We start from the raw sequence: 15,199 nt of genomic DNA on the forward strand, positions 1-15,199 counted from the left end.
ACGCAGTGGTCCATTATGTCTAATGCCGCGTTTATGTGGTAGTCGGCACTAGGAAACTCGGGAATATCCGACTTGCTAACTAGTTAGAGGCTGCACGTGCCGCGTTCAACCAGTAAGCAAGTCGAACATTTCCGAGTTTCGTAGTTCCGGGTGGTTACGTGAATGCGGCATAATGCATTACACATCGAGTGATATTCCAAGAAACTTCCAGCGATGTAGGCTAAAGTTACCTCGCCTAGACTTACCCTTATTTATTAATCAACTATTGAACATATAACGTATAATGCTACCTGGAAATCAATTCATGCACAGCGGTCAATAAATTACACCAATAGCCTAACCTCTCGGTCGCAATAGCACTTGACTCGGCAGTTTTCAAACAGTAGCATTATATATCGGGACAACCTTAAATTTGGCCACAAAGCACAAAGCTGAAAATATGTTCACATCGATATATATATATATATATATATATATATATATATATATATATATATATATATATATATATATATATATATATATATATATATATATATATATATAAAGTTGATTTGATCGTTTCACTCACCTGCCACCGGAGTTCTTATTCAGTTAAAGAAATCCTACGATAGCGAAGGGGTAGTTGGTGTGATGAGAGCGAAGTGTATCCTTTCGTTCACTGCAGCAGTTCCAAAAGAGCTTCAAGGCTGTACCTCAATTGCGTTTAGCTTTTTCGCGTAGGCAGCATCACTTCTCTGTGTGTATGTCAGGGAGGCTGAAGGAAAGGGCACAGCCTCCGATTGGCTGTCTTTCACAAGTCCCTGATACAGGGCAGGGGGAGAAATCGTCCGACAGAAATAATGAACAGCTTGCCGCGCTGTGGAGGCATGTTTGAACGGACTGATGTAGGCTACTTCAACGGAGGGATGGATAGAAATGATATATTGTTGTCAGCTCAATTTGAAAACATCAGACTGAAAGTAAGACTACTAACATCTATAATAATATAGGCCTAATAAAGAAATGTCCAAATATATTGACATATCCCACTGGTGAATCAACATTGTTTCCATGGAATTTCAACCTCCAAGAATATATGTGATGTTGAATCAATGTGGAAAACTAGTTGGATTTGCAAAAAGTCATCAATGTAAGGGCATTTCTCTTTTTGTCACCCAACTTTGAACCTTTTTTGTTCATTTCATGTTGAATTCATGTTAGTTGACAACTCAAAACTAGATGAACTGACATCCGTGACCAGTAGGATAGGCCTATTTAGCATGTAAGAATAAGGTAGGCTACTGTTTGCATGCCTTTTTGTAACTATTCAAATGCTAACCTTGAAGTGTGGATAATATAGAAAACTTGAATTACATAGTGTGGCAATAATATTTTGTTCCTCTAAATACAAATAAAAAAATCTATAGTGGGCAAAATATGTAAATTGTTTAGTTTGTGGTTCTAATTTAGATTTATTGAACTATGGCGAGTTCTTTATAAATCGTGACAAACAACAGGGCATAGAAGAGTTGTTCCCTCCCCAGGGTGTTAGTTGCATGAGTTTAATTCCTGGAACTCTCCCAAGCTTTCACTTTGGAGCTGTCCTCCCAACCAAGCATCAAACTCTAGCTATTCACTGAGCCAGAGGGATTTCTACATCTGGCATGTTCAATTAAAAGATCAGCCACTGATTGACAATGACTGACTGTGGGTCTTGACCAAATCATCCCTACTGAATGGGCCTGGATAGACACAATATTGGTTTTGTGAATATTTATGAATTCTGTTTTGGTCTTGGTCTCAACTAACTCTCACAGTCTCTCGTCAGAATTAGAAGTTTATCCATGTTTCAGAAAAGTCCAATTTTGAAATTCTTCTAAACAAAATGTGTGTTTCAGGTTAAGTTTAGGCATTAACTCAGAATGGTTAAGCTAAGGGTTAAGATTTTAGATAGGCTTAAAGGAAAAATGCAAATAACTTTCCATCGCTGGATTCCACATTCAAACTTTGGCAACATAAGTCCCAGTCCACAACGCCCTAGCAATACCGAAACCTACTTAAAGGTAATAGCGCTCACTGTTGCCCCTAGTTGATGGTTTTAACACCATCTTCAAATAAAATCAAACTTTATTTGCCACAAGCGCCGACTACAACAGGTGTAGACTTTACTGTGAAATGCTTACTTACAAGCCCATAACCAACAGAGCAGTTCAAGAAGAAGAAAGTATTTACCCAGTAGGCTAAAATAAAAAGTAATAATAAAAAGTTACACAATAATAATAATAATAACGAGTCTATGTACAGGTGGGGGTGAAGTGACTATGCATAGGTAACAAACAAACAGCAGTGTAGCAGCAGTGTAAAAGAGGGGGGGTCAATGTAGTCTAATGGCTTGGGGGTAGAAGCTGTTGAGGAGACTTTTGGTCCTAGACTTGACGCTCCGGTACCACTTGCCATGCGGTAGCAGAGATAATAGTCTATAACTTGGGTGACGGAGTCTCTGACAATCTTCTGGGTTTCCTACACCTCCTATTATATGGGTCCTGGATAGCAGGAAGCTTGGCCCCAGTGATGTACTGGCCGTTCGCACTACCCTCTGTAGCGCCTTACGGTCAGATGCCGAGCAGTTGCTGTACCAGGCGGTGATGCAACCAGTCAGGATCCTCTCGATGGTGCAGCTGGAGAACCTTTTGAGGATCTGGGGACCTATGCCAAATATTTTCAGTCTCCTGAGGGGGAAAATGTTTTGTCGTACCCTCTTCACGACTGTCTTGGTATGTTTGGACCATGATAGTTTGTTGGTAATGTGGACACCACGGAACTTGAAACTCTTGACCCGCTCCACTACAGCCCCGTCAATGTTAATAGCGGCCTGTTTGGCCGCCTTTTCCTGCAGGAGAGACATCAGCTCCACAGGCATGGAGGAATGTTGAATACTGACTTGTTTCACGGATGCATGGTCTCTTTCTCTTACTCTCTCCTATTCTCTCCTCTTTCTCATTGTCTCCCCCCTTTCCCCTCTCTCTCTCTCTCTCTCTCTCTCTCTCTCTCTCTCTCTCTCTTTCTCACTTTGTCTCTCTCTTTCTCAATTTCAATTTCTATTCAAGGGGCTTTATTGGCATGGGAAACATATCTTTACATTGCCAAAGCAATTGAACTCAATATTAAACAAAAGTGAAATAAAACAGTAAAACATTATCAGTAAACATTACACTCAAAACAGTTAGACAATCCAAATGTCATAGTATGTTTATATACAGTACAGTGCTGTAATGATGTGCAAATAGTTAAAGGGAAAATAAATAAACATACCTATAGGTTGTATTTGTCTGCAATATTGTCATAGATTTGGCAGGAGGTTAGGAAGTGCAGCTCAGTTTTCACCTCATTTTGTGGGCAGTGTGCACATAGCCTGTCTTCTCTTGAGAGCCACGTCTGCATTCGGCGACCTTTCTCAATAGCAAGGCTATGCTCACTGAGTCTGGACATATTGAAAGCGTTTTTTAAGTTTGGGTCATATAGCATTCTAGTTTGCTATGTTTTTTGTTAATTTTGTTTATGTGTCAAGCAATTATCTTCTTGTTAACTCATGATTTGATTGGGTCTAATTGTGTTGCTGTCCTGGGGCTCTGTGGTGTCTGTTTGTGTTTGTGAACAGAGCCCCTTGACCAGCTTGCTTAGGGGGCTCTTCTCCAGGTTCATTTCTCTGTAGGTAAAGACTTTGTTATGGACGGTTTGGGATTGGCTTAATTTTAGGTGGTTGTAGAATTTAACAGCTCTTGCAGTCTCAATTTGCTGTTTGTCCCGTTTTGTGAATTCTTGGTTGGCGAGCGGACACCAGATCTCACAACCATAAAGGGCAATGGGTTCTATAACTGATTCAAGTTATATAACTTGAATTCTTATAACAGTTATTAGTTACAGTTATCAGTTATAGTTCTATAACTGATTTAGAACCTAAGTCACAGTTTTATGTTCCTTTTGATGGTATAAAGGCCCTTTTTGCCTACTCTCAGATCATCCACAGCTTTGTGGAAGTTACCTGTGACGCTGATGTTTAGGCCGAGGTATGTGTAGTTTTTCGCACGCTCTAGGGCAACAGTGTCTAAATGGAATTGTATGTGGTCCTGGCAGCTGGACCTTTTTTGGAACACCATTATTTTTGTATTACTGAGATTTACAGTCAGAGCCCAGGTCTGACAGAATATGTGCAGAAGATATAGGTGCTGCTCTAGGCCCTCCATGTTTGGGGACAGAAACACATAGACATTTGACTTCAGTTTCTAGTAGGGTGAGGCCGAGTACAGCAGACTGTTCTAGAGCCCTCGCTAATTTGCTGTTCTTTATTTTGAAGAGGGTGGGGCTTAAGCTGCATCCCTGTTTCAGCCCCCGGCCCTGTGGAAAGAAATGTGTGTATTTTTGGCCAATTTTAACCACACACTTGTTGTTAGTGTACATGGATTTTATCATGTTGTATGTCTTTCCCCCAACACCACTTTCCATAAGTGTATAGCAGACCCTCATGCCAAATTGAGTCTAATGCTTTTTTGAAAACAACAAAGCACCAGAAGACTTTGCCTTTGTTTTTGTTTGTTTGTTTGTTTGTCAATTATGGTGTGCAGGGTGAAAGCATGGGTGTCATATGGTAATTAGGTAAAAAGCCAATTTGACTTTTTCTCAGTAAATTATTTTTGCTGAGGAAATGTGAGTGTCTGCTGTTAATGATAATGCAGAGGATTTCCCCGCTATTGCTGTTGACGCATATCCCCCATTAGCTATTGGGGTCAAATTAGTCTCCACTTTTGTGGATTGGGTGATCAGTCCTTGGTTCCAAATATTGGGGAAGATGCCAGAACTGAGGATGATGTTAAAGAGTTTAAATATAGCCAAATGGAATTTGTGGTCTGTATATTTTATCACTTAATTTATGATACCTTCAATCCCACAGGCCTTTTGGGTTGGAGTGTTTGTATTTTGTCCTCTAGTTCATTCAATGTATTTGGAGAATCCAGTAGGTTCTGGTCTTTAATAGTTGATTCTAATATTTGTAATGTATCATGTACAGTTGAAGTCGGAAGTATACATACACCTGAGCCAACTACATTTAAACTCAGTTTCACAATTCCTTACATTTAATCCTGGTAAGAATTCCCTTTCTTAGGTCAGTTAGGATCATCACTTTATTTTAAGAATGTGAAATATCAGAATAGTAAGAGAGATAATTATTTATTTCAGCTTTTATTTATTTCATCACATTCCCAGTGGGTCAGACGTTTAGATAACTCAATTAGTATTTGGTAGCATTGCCTTTAAAACGTTTAACTTGGGTCAAACGTTTCAGGTAGCCTTCCACAAGCTTCCCACAATAAGTTGGGTGAATTTTGGCTCATTTCTCCTGACAGAGCTGGTGTAACTGAGTCAGGTTTGTAGACCTCCTTGCTCGCACACTCTCTTTCAGTTCTGCCCACACATTTGCTATAGGATTGATGCCTTGGCTTTGTGATGGCCACTCCAATACCTTGACTTTGGTGTTCTTCAGCTTGCAAGCCTCCCCCTTTTTCCTCCAAACATAACAATGGTCATTATGGCCGGTTCTATTTATGTTTCATCAGTCTTGAGGACATTTCTCCAAAAAGTACGATCTTTGTCCCCATGTGCAGTTGCAAACCATACCAGCTTTTTTTGTGGCGGTTTTGGAGAAGTGGCTTCTTCCTTGCTGAGTGGCCTTTCAGGTTATGTCGATATAGGACTCGTTTTACTGTACCTGTCTCCTCCAGCATCTTTAAAAAGTCCTTTACTGTTGTTCTGGAATTTATTTGCACTTTCGCACCAACGTACATTCATCTCTAGGAGACAGAACGCGTCTCCTTCCTGAGTGGTATGACGGCTGCATTGTCCCATGGCAATTATACTTGCGTACTATTGTTTGTACAGATGAACGTGGTACCTTCAGGCGTTTGGAAATTGCTCCCAAGGATGAACCAGACTTGTTGTGGTCTACAATTTGTTTACTGAGGTCTTGGCAGATTTCTTTTGATTTTCCCATGATGTGAAGCAAAGAGGCGCTAAGTTTGAAGGTATGCCTTGAAATATGTTCACAGGTACACCTCCAATTGACTCAAATTATGTCAATCAGAAGCTTCTTAAGTCATGACATAATTTTCTAGAATTTCCCAAGCAGTTTAAAGGCACAGTCAATTTAGTGTATGTGAACTGCTGACCCACTGGAATTGTGATACAATGAATTTTAAGTGAAATAATCTGTCTGTAAACAATTGTTTGAAAAATTACTTTTGTCATGCACAAAGTAAATGTCCTAACCGACTTGTCAAAACTATAGTTTGTTAACAAGAAATGTGTGAAATGGTTGAAAAACGAGTGTAATGACTACAACCTAAGTTTATTTAATCTTCAGACTTCAACGGTATATGTTTTTGCTGTTTGTTCTTTGTTATAGAGCCATAAGATTAGAGAAGTGGTTTATCCATACATCTCCGTTTTGGATAGATAACTCTTATGACTTATAACTCTTATGTTGTCATTTGTTTAGTGTTTTCCAATTTTTCCAGAAGTGTTTAGATTCTTTTGATTATTCAATTCCATTGAGCTTATTTATGACGTGCTGTTCCTTATTTTTCCATAGAGTATTTCACGTTTCTTGTTTTGTAGATTGTTGTACTTTCATCTTTATTAAAGATGCACAAAACTAACCACGCTGCATTTTGGTCCGCCTCTCTTTCCCCAGAAGAAAACCATTACAGAATCACCCACCAACCAAGGACCAAGCGGCGTGGTAAACGGAGGCAGCAGCAACAGCAGCAGCAGGAGAAGTGACAGCTGCAGCAGGAGCAACTGCAGCAGCAGCAAGAGCAGCAACAGGAGAAGCAACAGAGGCAGCAGCAGAAGCAGCAGCAGGAGAAGCAGCAGGAGCAGGAACAGCAGCAGCAGCAGTGGGAGAGGCTGCACTATTTGGAAGAATGGACTTGGGAGGAGATCCTTGACGGGAAAGGACCCTGGGCAGAGCCAGGGGAATATTGCCGCCCCAAAGCCGAGCTGGAGGCAGCGAAAGCAGAGAGGCGGCATTATGAGGAGCTAGTACGGCAGAGCGGCTGGAAGCCCGAGAGGCACCCCCAAAAATGTATTGGGGGGTTGGCACAGGGAGAGTGTGGCAGAGTCAGGAGCCAGACCTGAGCCAACTCCCCTTGTTAACCGTAAGGAGCCATGGATGTTATCGGAGCTATCGGCGAAGCTGAGTCTGAGAGGGTCGAGGAGTTATTGGACAGAATGGAGGAGAGTGAACGGATGGGAGATGAGGAGACACTCGAGGAGGTGTTAATAGAATTGGGGGAGTGTGAAGAGAGAGAGCAGTTGATTTGGCATAGTATGCAAGGCATTCGCCCTGAGGTGTGTCCCAAGCCCGGTACCACCAGTGCCGGCACCCCGCACCAGGCTGTCTCTCTGTCCCATCAACACAGGTGCACCCACCTGTCCGGCGCTACCAGAGTTTCCGCCCCTCAGTCCAGAGGCGCCAGAGCCCCTCAGTCCAGAGGCGCCAGAGCCCCTAAGTCCAGAGGCGCCAGAGCCCCTCAGTCCAGAGGCGCCAGAGCCCCTCAGTCCAGAGGCGCCAGAGCCGCCAGTCCGCCCAGCGCCGCCTGAGCCGCCAGTCCGCCCAGCGCCGCCTGAGCCGCCAGTCCGCCCAGCGCCGCCTGAGCCGCCAGTCCGCCCAGCGCCGCCTGAGCCGCCAGTCCGCCCAGCGCCGCCTGAGCCGCCAGTCCGCCCAGCGCCGCCTGAGCCGCCAGTCCGCCCAGCGCCGCCTGAGCCGCCAGTCCGCCCAGCGCCGCCTGAGCCGCCAGTCCGCCCAGCGCCGCCTGAGCCGCCAGTCCGCCCAGCGCCGCCTGAGCCGCCAGTCCGCCCAGCGCCGCCTGAGCCGCCAGTCCGCCAGGATCTTCCAGATCCGCCAGTCAGCCGGGATCCGCCATTCAGCCAGGATCTGCCGGAGCCGCCAGTCAGCCAGGATCTGCCGGAACCGCCAGTCTGCCAGGATCTGCCGGAACCGCCAGTCAGCCAGGATCTGCCGGAACCGCCAGTCAGCCAGGATCAGCCAGGATCAGTACTGTCACATTCTGACCATCGTTCGTGTGTGTTTTCCTTGTTTTAGTGTTGGTCAGGACGTGAGCTGGGTGGGCATTCTATGTTTGTGTGTCTGGTTTGTCTATTTCTATGTTTGGCCTGATATGGTTCTCAATCAGAGGCAGGTGTTAGTCATTGTCTCTGATTGGGAACCATATTTAGCTAGCCTGTTTTGTGTTGGGTTTTTTGGGTGATTATTCCTGTCTTTGTGTTTGGCACCAGATAGGAATGTTTTGGTTTTTCACGTTTCTTGTTTTGTAGATTGTTGTACTTTCATCTTTATTAAAGATGCACAAAACTAACGACGCTGCATTTTGGTCCGCCTCTCTTTCCCCAGAAGAAAACCATTACAATAGTGAAGGCGTAGGCTCAGTTTTTTGTGTCCAGTTCTGGCATTTAGGCCGCCACAGAGTAGTACATGCCCCTGAGCTTGGAAATTGTTGATCTCCCCCTCTAGGATGCAGAAGCTGTCATCATTAAAGTATGGGGATTCTATTGGGGGGAGATAGGAAGCACACATGATAACATCTTTCTCTGTTTAGATAATTTCCTTATTCATTTGTGGCCAAATGTAAAATGTTCCTGTTTTGACTTTTAATAGAATGGAATGGGCCAGAGCCCGTTAGGTCTGCTCTATCAAATTATCATAATACCTCCTGAGTCTCTTCCCTGTTTCACACATGGTAGTTTGGTGGATGGGACTTCCAGCTCTCTGTAACCTAGAGGACAAACAATGTATCCTTTAAACCATGTTTCTTGTAGGATGACAATGTCTGTATTTCCAATTTATTTGAGGTGTGGGTTCCCACTCTTTAGTCCAAAAGCAGATTACCTCAGACTTTGTATATTCCAGGATGAGATAGTAAAAGCTTTGTGTTCCATAGTGTCTAGTGTTGTTTTTGTGTGATTTACGCCCGGACCATCACAGTAGGTGTGAGCAGAGCATGTTGAGCATCTGATACATACCTCTTAGGTTGCTGTCACGTCCTGAACTTAGTTCCTTTTTTATGTCTCTATTTTGGTTTGGTCAGGGCGTGAGTTGAGGTGGGCATTCTATGTTTTTCATTCTATTGGCCTGGTATGCTTCCCGATCCGAGGCAGCTGTCAATTGTTGTCTCTGCTTGAGAACCATACTTAGGTAGCCTGTTCCCACCTGTGTTTGTGGGTAGTTTTCTGTTGTGTATTACACCTTGCAGAACTGTTCGTTTGTTGTCTTTTGTTCAAGTGTTCGTATTTTTGTTCAAGCCGCCCATCAGTACAGAGCTGCCAGAGACGCCCGTGAGTCCGGAGGCGCCGGAGCTGCCCGTGAGTCCGGAGGCGCCGGAGCCTCCCGTGAGTCCGGAGGCGCCGGAGCCGCCCGTGAGTCCGGAGGCGCCCGTGAGTCCGGAGCCGCCGGAGCCGCCGTGAGTCCGGAAGCGCCCGTGAGTCCGGGCCGCCCGTGAGTCCGGAACCGCCCGTGAGTCCGGAGGCCCCCGTGAGTCCGGAGCCGCCAGGGCCGCCCGTCAGTCCGGAGCCGCCCTTCACTCCGAGGGTCGCCATTCCAGAGACGCCAGCTAAGTCGGCCAAGACTAAGGTGAAGTGGGGTCTACGTCCCACACCAGAGCCGCCGTCGCGGTGAAATGCCCACCCAGACCCTCCCCTATAGGTTCAGGTTTTGCGGCTGTGGTCCGCACCTTTGGGGGGGAATGCTGTCATGTCCTGACCTTAGTTCCTTTATGTCTCTTTTGGTTTGATCAGGGCTTGAGTTGGGGTGGGAATTTTGTTTTTCATTCTGTTTTGTTCTGTGTTGTATTTTTATGTCTTTGGCCTGGTATGCTTCACGATCAGAGGCAGCTGTCAATCGTTGTCTCTGCTTGAGAACCATATTTAGGTAGCCTGTTCCCACCTGTGTTAGTGGGTAGTTGTTTTCTGTTTTGAATAAAAGCTCTTACAATATTCAATGTTTACATCTCTCGAAAACAGGTCATAGGCAAACAAGCACACACCAGCCACGAACGATGTGTTTACAACACCGCGTTGGTGAATATAGGCCAATTATTAGGGTCAGGCACATGGGCTACGAACAGCTTACTACACAACATACACTTAGTAGTACTTTCTCAGCTACAGTATACATAGCTCCCTGGCATATTACATCATTTATGCAGCAGCATGCAAGACATTTTTGAATTCACCTTGGCTTCTGATGTGCTCACTTAAACATGAAGATGGCGAGGCGGTTTTGTCATCAAACTTTGTCATCAAAGTCTGTCATTCTCTGGATTTATGGTGAGTCCTTGGGGAAAAAACACACAGCCACTCGATTGAATAGCAGGCTACTCTTACTGATTTCTTTGTACTGCTTGCAGTTAGCCACTGATTCCTTCCAAACAACTCATTGTTGAATTTGAGATTTCCAACTTGTTGTGTAATCTTTATGTCCAATGGCCGATGAGCACCGATTCGTTTTATCTATAATTTCTCTTCATTATTTATTTTCAAATGACAAGGATTAAAAAGGATTTGCCAGTAGATTGCCAACTTGATTTATGAGAATTACTGCTAGCTAAGAGTTTGAAAGTAAAATGTTGACATGATCAGTCCAATCAAAGCTACTGTAGATATAAAGTGACTTGATGTCATTCTATCTGCGGCCAATGACCTTGAGCCTATTTGGATGGGCACTTCTAATTTTACTCTCCAGTCAAAACATTTCAAACTCTAACCTTAACATTTGGGGTAACGTACTGTCCCATGAGTGGCAGAAAACTGAGCCAATCAGGAGCAACACTCTGTATTTTCTGCTGGCTGGCCCCACCACCACAGAAAGCAGAGGCTGGAACATTTTGCAGCTGGCTTACTCAAGAAAGCAAAAAAGAGACCATGTTTGTATACGGTTTTATTAACTCAATGATTATATATTTTATTACATTGTTTGCAAACTGATATGTGACACGTATTAACACCAAAATAACAAGCAAAACAGGCAAGCACCCCTAAAAATGTGGGTCTGCCCCACCTGCCCTGAATGACGGGTTGCCACTTGACAATGTATGAATGTATGGAGGGATCATAATCGCCCTTATAATCATTGGCCAGTATGGAGAATTAAGTAAAATAACAAGTCCAAATCCCTATCTACATCAATGGCTAATTTAGGAGTGGGCCCACTTTAGCTAGCTAGCCATCAGAGAACAATGACACAATGAGATGCACAACGAGTTTTTGTCAATGACATATGCACTCGATGCGATGTGATTGGAAGGAAGCCAGACCAAAATCGATTTTTTTTGGTGCGCCAGGACCATTCACAGTTGAGCTCACTCAGTTTAGCTCAACGCTGGTTGACTATTATTTTATTTAAAAAATGATCAATGGAGGCCAAATACTCGCTGACTTCCATTGCATTCAATGCTCTGGGGGGAAACAATATCATACTCTTTTGGACCAGACATCATCAGTTAGACATACAGAGACATATGGGCACTGTTCCGTTTGCTCGGATACTTTCTCTGTTGAGATACATTCAGCCTCTTGCGAATTGAAGGAAAATTATGAAACACATAGAGATGAAAGGTAAATTATTGTATTTTTTACATGTGTATTCTTGCTAAACGTTTTGGGGAAGCCTGGCTTCCATTGGCATCCATAAATACACACCACTGATGTAACTGTAACGACTTTCTTCTGTTGAAGGAGGAGCGGACCAAAATGCAGCGTGATGGTTACTGATGTTTATAGAATGAAATTATACGAGACGTGAAATAACTGATCATGAACAAAAACAACAGACGGAAACATGAAAACTATACAGCCTGTCTGGTGAAACTAAACACAGAGACAGGAACAATCACCCACGAAACACTCAAAGAATATGGCTGCCTAAATATGGTTCCCAATCAGAGACAACGATAATCACCTGACTCTGATTGAGAACCGCCTCAGGCAGCCATAGACTATGCTATACACCCCACACAACTCCGAGACGAAACACACCACAAATAAACCCATGTCACACCCTGGCCTGACCCAATAAATGAAGATAAACATAATAAATATAGACCAGGGCGTGACAGAACCCCCCCCCCCTAACGTGCGGACTCCCGGACGCACATCAAAACAATAGGGAGGGTCCGGGTGGGCGTCTGTCCATGGTGGCGGCTCCGGCGCGGGACATGGAACCCACTGTATAAATGTCTTAGTCCCCCCTCCTCGCGTCCTGGGATAGTCCACCTTCGCTGCCGACCATGGCCTAGTAGTCCTCACCCAGAACCCCACTGGACTGAGGGTCAGCTCGGGACTGAGGGTCAGCTCGGGACTGAGGGGCAGCTCGGGACTGAGGGGCAGCTCGGGACTGAGGGGCAGCTCGGGACAGAGGGGCAGCTCGGGACAGAGGGGCAGCTCGGGACTGAGGGGCAGCTCGGGACTGAGGGGCAGCATGGGACTGAGGGGCAGCTCGGGACTGAGGGACAGCTCGGGACAGAGGGGCAGCTCGGGACAGAGGGGCAGATCGGGACAGAGGCAGCTCGGCAGTGAGAGGAAGCCTGGCACTGAGAGGAAGCCCGGCACTGAGAGGAATCCCAGCACTGAGAGGAAGCCCAGCACTGAGAGGAAGCCCAGCACTGAGAGGAAGCTCAGCCAGGTAGTTGGATCCGGCAGATCCTGGCTGGCTGGCGGTTCTGGCAGATCCTGGCTGACTGGTGGATCTGGAAGAGTCTGGCTGACAGGCGGATCTGGAAGAGTCTGGCTGACTTGCGGATCTGGAAGAGCCTGGCTGACTGGCGGATCTGGAAGAGTCTGGCTGACTGGCGGATCTGGAAGAGTCTGGCTGACTGGCGGATCTGGAAGAGTCTGGCTGACTGACGGATCTCGCTGCTCCATGCTGACTGGCGGCTCTGGCTGCTCAATGTAGACTGACAGCTCTGGCGGCTTCTTGCAGACTGACAGCTCTGGCTGCTCCATACAGACTGGCAGCTCCATGCAGACTGGCAGCTCCTTGCAGACTGACAGCTCCTTGCAGACTGGCAGCTCCTTGCAGACTGGCAGCTCCATGCAGACTGGCAGCTCCATGCAGACTGACATCTCCGGCTGCTCCATGCAGACTGACAGCTCTGGCTGTTCCATGAAGACTGACAGCTCTGGCTGCTCTATGTTGACTGACAGCTCTGGCTGCTCCATGCAGACTGACAGCTCTGGCTGCTCCATGTAGACTGACAGCTCTGGCTGCTCCATGTAGACTGACAGCTCTGGCTGCTCCATGCAGACTGACAGCTCTGCCTGCTCCATGCAGACTGACAGCTCGGGCTGCGCTAAACAGGCGGGAGACTCCAGCAGCGCTGTAGATGAGGAAGGCTCTGGCTGCGCTAAACAGGCGGGAGACTCCAGCAGCACAGGAGAGGAGGAAGGCTCTGGCTGCGCTAAACAGGCGGGAGACTCCAGCAACGCAGGAGAGGAGAAAGGCTCTGACAGCGCTGAACAGGCAGGAGACTCCGGCAGAGCAGGAGAGGAGAAAAGCTCCGGTAGCGCTGGAGAGGCGAGAGGCTCCGGCAGCGCAGGAGAGGAGAAAGGCTCTGGTAGAGCTGGAGAGGCGATGCGCACTGTAGGCCTGATGCGTGGTGCTGGCACTGGTGGTACTGGGCCGAGGACACGCACAGGAAGCCTGGTGCAGGGAGCTGTCACCGGATGGCTGGTGTGTGGAGGTGGCACAGGATGGGCTAGACCGTGAAGGCGTACTGGAGATCTTGAGAGCAGTGATGGCACAGGACGTGCAAGGCTAGGGATGTGCACAGGAGGCCTGGTGCGTGAGGCTGGCACCAACTTCACCAGCCGACTAACATGCACCTCAGGACGAGTATGGAGTGCTGACCCAGGTGCCATCATATCCCTGACTCGTTCCGTCGGGCAAATTCCATTCAAAAAGCACCAACACAGCAACTCCCTCATTTCTCTCTCCTCCAATTTCCCCATTAACTCCTTCACAGTCTCTGCTTCGCTCACCTCCAACACCGGCTCTGATTCTGGTCTCCTCCTTGGCTCCTCACGATAAACAGGGAGAGTGGGCTCAGGTCTGACTCCTGACTCTGCCACACTCTCCCTGAGCCTCCCCAAGAAATGTTTGGGGCTGACTCTCGGGCTTCCATCCGCGTCGCCGCGCTGCCTCCTCATACCAGCGCCTCTCAGCTCTCACCGCCTCCAGTTCTTCTTTGGGGTGGCGATATTCTCCAGGCTGATCCCAGGGTCCTTCTCCAAACAATTCGTCCTCCCATGTCCATTCCTCCTTTCGCTGCACCTGCTTGTTATCACGCCGCTTGGTCCTCTTGTGGTGGGTGATTCTGTAACGACTTTCTTCTGTTGAAGGAGGAGCGGACCAAAATGCAGCATGATGGTTACTCATGTTTATTGAAAGAAAGTAGACTAGACGTGAAATAACTGAACATGAACAAAAACAACAGACGGAAACGTGAAAAAACTATACAGCCTGTCTGGTGAAACTAAACACAGAGACAGGAACAATCACCCACGAAACACTCAAAGAATATGGCTGCCTAAATATGGTTCCCAATCAGAGACAACGATAATCACCTGACTCTGATTGAGAACCGCCTCAGGCAGCAATAGACTATGCTATACACCCCACACAACCCCTGAGACGAAACACACCACAAATAAACCCATGTCACACCCTGGCCTGACCCAATAAATGAAGATAAACGTAATAAATATAGACCAGGGCGTGACAGAACCCTCCCCCTAAGGTGCGGACTCCAGGACGCACATCAAAACAATAGGGAGGGTCCGGGTGGGCGTCTGTAAATGGTGGCGGCTCCGGCTCCGGCCCGGCGCGGGACATGGAACCCACTGTATAAATGTCTTAGTCCCCCTCCTCGCGTCCTAGGATAGTCCACCTTCGCCGCCGACCATGGCCTAGTAGTCCTCACCCAGAACCCCACTGGACTGAGGGTCAGCTCGGGACTGAGGGACTCGGGACTGAGGGTCAGCTCGGGACTGAGGGGCAGCTCGGGACTGAGGGGCAGCTCGGGACTGAGGGGCAGCTCGGGACAGAGGGGCAGCTCGGGACAGAGGGGCAGCTCGGGACTGAGGGGCAGCT

The 15,199-nt window shown here is 46.8% G+C and overlaps 1 protein-coding gene across 1 annotated transcript in view; it reads right to left on the minus strand.

The window, feature by feature from the left end:
• The window catches only part of LOC135517527 (cadherin-6-like), an 80,057-nt gene extending 79,393 nt beyond the window's left edge, over positions 1–664 (minus strand). Inside the window, exon 1 of the mRNA XM_064941917.1 lies at positions 572–664. The gene's annotated coding sequence lies outside the window, so the exon portion shown is untranslated. The remainder of the gene's footprint in view (positions 1–571) is intronic.
• Between the last annotated feature and the right edge of the window lie 14,535 nt (positions 665–15,199).

Source organism: Oncorhynchus masou, chromosome 28, assembly GCF_036934945.1.
Source record: "Oncorhynchus masou masou isolate Uvic2021 chromosome 28, UVic_Omas_1.1, whole genome shotgun sequence".
NCBI classification, from domain to species: domain Eukaryota; kingdom Metazoa; phylum Chordata; class Actinopteri; order Salmoniformes; family Salmonidae; genus Oncorhynchus; species Oncorhynchus masou.